Source organism: Schistocerca serialis, unplaced genomic scaffold (assembly GCF_023864345.2).
Source record: "Schistocerca serialis cubense isolate TAMUIC-IGC-003099 unplaced genomic scaffold, iqSchSeri2.2 HiC_scaffold_1177, whole genome shotgun sequence".
Classification (NCBI taxonomy): Eukaryota; Metazoa; Arthropoda; class Insecta; order Orthoptera; family Acrididae; genus Schistocerca; species Schistocerca serialis.
The window spans coordinates 72,501-77,500 of record NW_026047378.1 but is presented as its reverse complement, the minus strand read 5'-3'; positions in this window follow the sequence as shown (position 1 = coordinate 77,500).

The following is a 5,000-nucleotide window of genomic DNA, read 5'->3' as shown; positions in this document are numbered from 1 at the left end:
AACGACATTGACATCGAGGCCAGAATGTCCACCTCCATCTACAGGGATCCGACGGAACTACGCCAACGATGCTGGCAAAACAGTATCGCCATCTATGCGAATCTGACAACACTACGTCCGCCATGTCGAGCGCACCACATAACATACCGCCATCTGTAGGTCTCCCTCAGCATGAGCTCCTGCAACGACGATACCGCCATCTATGGGACGCCAAGCCGACTAAGACATCGATGGGCCCACAGTGCCCATCTTTCGACGCCACCCACAAAGCATGCAGCCTCTGTCGACCACAGCACCCAAACGCCAGTGCCTCTGCCGCACGACGTCGTGGACCGGCAATCACACCACCCGCACCCGCTCGTGCCCCACCCCAACGGCCAAACTCGCAACGCCAGCGGATGAACGGCGGAAGTTTCCCGCACTCGTAATGTGCAATCCACACCTATAACTTGCGTTTCATGAAGAGTTATGTCCAATATGCGACATTCCCGCTGTCCCTATACATGAGCTGCGAGCTGTACCACGTACAAGCTACAGACGCGATCGCATTGCTCACTGTACTGATTCCCATGCCGAGCGATCAGCTAGGAAGCGCCCCATCCATGTCGGTACCCGTGGGCGTTGCACTCGCAGTCGCAAAAAACGTTGGGCAAATATATATCTCGGAACAGTAACGACAGTCGGAGCCTCCTGGCGTTGCACTCGCAGTCGCAAAAAACGCTGGGCAAATATATTTCTCGGAAGAGTAACGACAGTCCGAGCCTCCTGCGTGGGAAGAGTCTTTCTAGGCCCTGACCCACGGGAAGGGTTTAGCTTCCCCCATCCCGGACATTTGAAGTCGTCACACTACCGGTATTGACTAATAGACTGATTGCTGATAATCACTAGCCATACACTGGGGGAAACGGCCGACAGGGGCAGCAACATAGTGGAGCCGCAGTGTCACTAATGTACAGAGATAGAACAGTTTCGACTGGAACCAGAGTAACCGTATACACGGCACTGATTAGTAATAAATGCAGAGCCATCAGAATACAGATAATATATACAACCGTCCCTATACATGCTGAAAGACTCTGCACACAATGAGAACCACACGTCAGCCAGACACTATCACACACTACTCTCTGCCTCTAACAGGCACACACACAATATCTAACCACCAGCATGGAAGAACATCCGGTGCATCCTCTCCGCCACATTACACAATCCACACTATCATAACCAGACCGGGAGGTCCACCCAGAAAACAGAATATCCCACCCTTCCGACATCCGCCATTGCTCAGTTAAGCCACGAACACCCACACATGTCCTACACAGGGGTGCACCCAACATCACAATACTGCCTCCTGTCACAGTACACAAACAATGGCAGGAATGAAAGACACACATCTGCCATAACCTTGGAATCGGAGCGCCGCCTGTCATGAGCCACAAGTGCATCCTGACGTGACAAATCGGATGATCCCGCAGGCATGCACTTACGATAATCACTATCAACGAACCTGCCGCCCCCCCCCCAATACACCTTTCCCTACAACAATGTGTACCTTAACCTAAGCGATATTGTACCTTAACCTCAGCTATATCGTACCTTAACCTAACCTACATTGCGCCTTAACCTAACCTACGTTGTGCCTTAACCTAACCTACGTTGTGCCTTAACCTAACGTATGTTGTGCCTTAACCTAACCTATGTTGTGCCTTAACCTAACCTATGTTGTGCCTTAACCTAACCTATGTTGTGCCTTAACCTAACCCATGTTGTGCCTTAACCTAACCCATGTTGTGCCTTAACCTAACCCATGTTGTGCCTTAACCTAACCCATGTTGTGCCTTAACCTAACCCATGTTGTGCCTTAACCTAACCCATGTTGTGCCTTAACCTAACCCATATTGTACCTTAACCTAACCCATGTTGTGCCTTAACCTAACCCATGTTGTGCCTTAACCTAACCCATGTTGTGCCTTAACCTAACCCATGTTGTGCCTTAACCTAACCCATGTTGTGCCTTAACCTAACCCATGTTGTGCCTTAACCTAACCCATGTTGTGCCTTAACCTAACCCATGTTGTGCCTTAACCTAACCCATGTTGTGCCTTAACCTAACCCATGTTGTGCCTTAACCTAACCCATGTTGTGCCTTAACCTAACCCATATTGTACCTTAACCTAACCCATATTGTACCTTAACCTAACCCATATTGTACCTTAACCTAACCCATATTGTACCTTAACCTAACCCATATTGTACCTTAACCTAACCCATATTGTACCTTAACCTAACCCATATTGTACCTTAACCTAACCCATATTGTACCTTAACCTAACCCATATTGTACCTTAACCTAACCCATATTGTACCTTAACCTAACCCATGTTGTGCCTTAACCTAACCCATGTTGTGCCTTAACCTAACCCATATTGTGCCTTAACCTAACCCATGTTGTGCCTTAACCTAACCCATATTGTGCCTTAACCTAACCCATATTGTGCCTTAACCTAACCCATGTTGTGCCTTAACCTAACCCATGTTGTGCCTTAACCTAACCCATGTTGTGCCTTAACCTAACCCATGTTGTGCCTTAACCTAACCCATGTTGTGCCTTAACCTAACCCATATTGTGCCTTAACCTAACCCATATTGTACCTTAACCTAACCCAAATTGTACCTTAACCTAACCCATATTGTACCTTAACCTAACCCATATTGTACCTTAACCTAACCCATATTGTACCTTAACCTAACCCATATTGTGCCTTAACCTAACCCATATTGTGCCTTAACCTAACCCATATTGTGCCTCAACCTAACCCAATTTGTGCCTCAACCTAACCCATATTGTGCCTCAACCTAACCCATATTGTGCCTCAACCTAACCCATATTGTGCCTCAACCTAACCCATATTGTGCCTCAACCTAACCCATATTGTGCCTCAACGTAACCTAATTTGTGCCTCAACGTAACCTAATTTGTGCCTCAACGTAACCTAATTTGTGCCTCAACGTAACCTAATTTGTGCCTCAACGTAACCTAATTTGTGCTTCAACGTAACCTAAATTGTGCTTCAACGTAACCTAAATTGTGCTTCAACGTAACCTAAATTGTGCTTCAACGTAACCTAAATTGTGCTTCAACGTAACCTAAATTGTGCTTCAACGTAACCTAAATTGTGCTTTAACGTAACCTAAATTGTGCTTTAACGTAACCCATGTTGTGCTTTAACGTAACCCATGTTGTGCTTTAACGTAACCCATGTTGTGCTTTAACGTAACCCATGTTGTGCCTTAACCTAACCTATATTGCGCCTTAACCTGCTCTGTAATTGTTATGCAACTCGTTAAATTAGTGTAGTGTTGCCTAACCGCAACCCTCGCAATATAGTTCGCTATTCGCACTGCCCGGTCCCCTGTGTATCGCGTCATGTTAAACACCTTGCAGGTGTTGCTGACTTTCCACATGCTCCTGCTATACACTGTAATGTGGATAGCAGCAGGACGTACATGCCCCCCCCCCCCTTCCCCCCTGCCTTCGCAAGCTGGTCGTTGAGAAGTTTGCATGTTCAATGCCCTTCGCATGCCGACGTACTCAGCCTACGTTGTGGTACGGCCTGTCACCTGTCCGCCGATGTACGCAAAACCCACAAACTGTACTGCACATTGGTCCGTATGTACTGAATGATACATCGTGGCACATGTGTGACCGTACGACGACTGCGCCTAGCAACGGCAGACCATACAGTCCAAATATTGTGCACGCAGCTACGTGTCGTCTCCCTATAAGAGCTGGATTGCAGTGTGGTACGCCATTCAGACGTGTGGGAGGAACGGACGCCCTCGATGGCGATCAGCATGAGCAGTCTGTTGATGTAGTGGAGCGTGTATTCGGACGTAGTCGTCTCTTCTCACACACCGTGATAGCATGTTGCACCGCGTTCCACATCTGCGACATCCTGCAGAGGCCGGCTGACAGTCGTTCGCGCAATGGACACCGCATACGTACGGGGGCTACCTTCCACGTGTTCTCGAGGCGTGCACATGTTGTTGCGTCTATGTGGGCAGACGTAGTGTGTTGTGACACCTGACACAGGCATGCAATACTCGTTGCAAATGGCGATGGACGTCTACGTTTGCTGGTGACGTTACGCAAATGAACAACAGGTAACCCGTTGTGGTGCGGTTGTTCTCGCTAGAGGTGAATCAGTGTTGGCGACGATCGGTCGAGCTATTAACTGGTTGTTTCAGGGATACCCACCATGCCCACGAACGTGAAAGGGGATCTGGGTGTGAGGCGATACGCGGCGGTGGCTGGGTGAGACTGTCCCCGGCCGGTGAGGGGGGGCCGCCCGGCGTGCTGGCAGCGCGGTGCGTGGGCGCACGCGCTACAGCCGGCTGGTGGGGGCGGCCAGTGGCAGGCGCGCCGGCCGACGGACGCGGCAGGCGGCGCAGCTGCGCGCCGGGGCCCCCTGCTCGCGGCGCCTTGCGGCCAAAGTAGGTCCTCGCGGGCCCGGTGCGAAGCGCGGTGGCCATCTGCAGTGTGCTGGTCCGATTGAGGACTGTGTGCGCTGAGGATGCGCCGCCGCCCGGCGCTCGGCGCCGCGACGCCGTCTGCTGCTCGGTCGCCCCAGCGGTTCTCGCAGGTGGTTTGTATCGCAGCTGTGCGGACGTGTTGGCGCGTGCGCTGTGCTGGGAGAGTTCGCTTCGGCACCCAAGTGGGGCTTTTGTCCTTCTGTGGCGCTGGCGTTGGAGCTGCCGGTCACCGTAGGTGGCGCGTGTTGTCTCCCGCCGGCAATGCCACGACAGCACGCTCCCGGGCCTCTGTCGGCAGCGGCAAGCTCAGTTGGGAGCACGGGTGGTCGCACCTAAAGCGTCTACTCGCCTAACTCCGGGCGATTGCGCCTCTCTCGAACCCGACCAAGTACTTAGGACGGCGCTGCGCGCCGCCGGGACCTGAGAGGGTTTCGAGGTGTGTTGTGCAGGGGAGCTCAGCCTCCTCC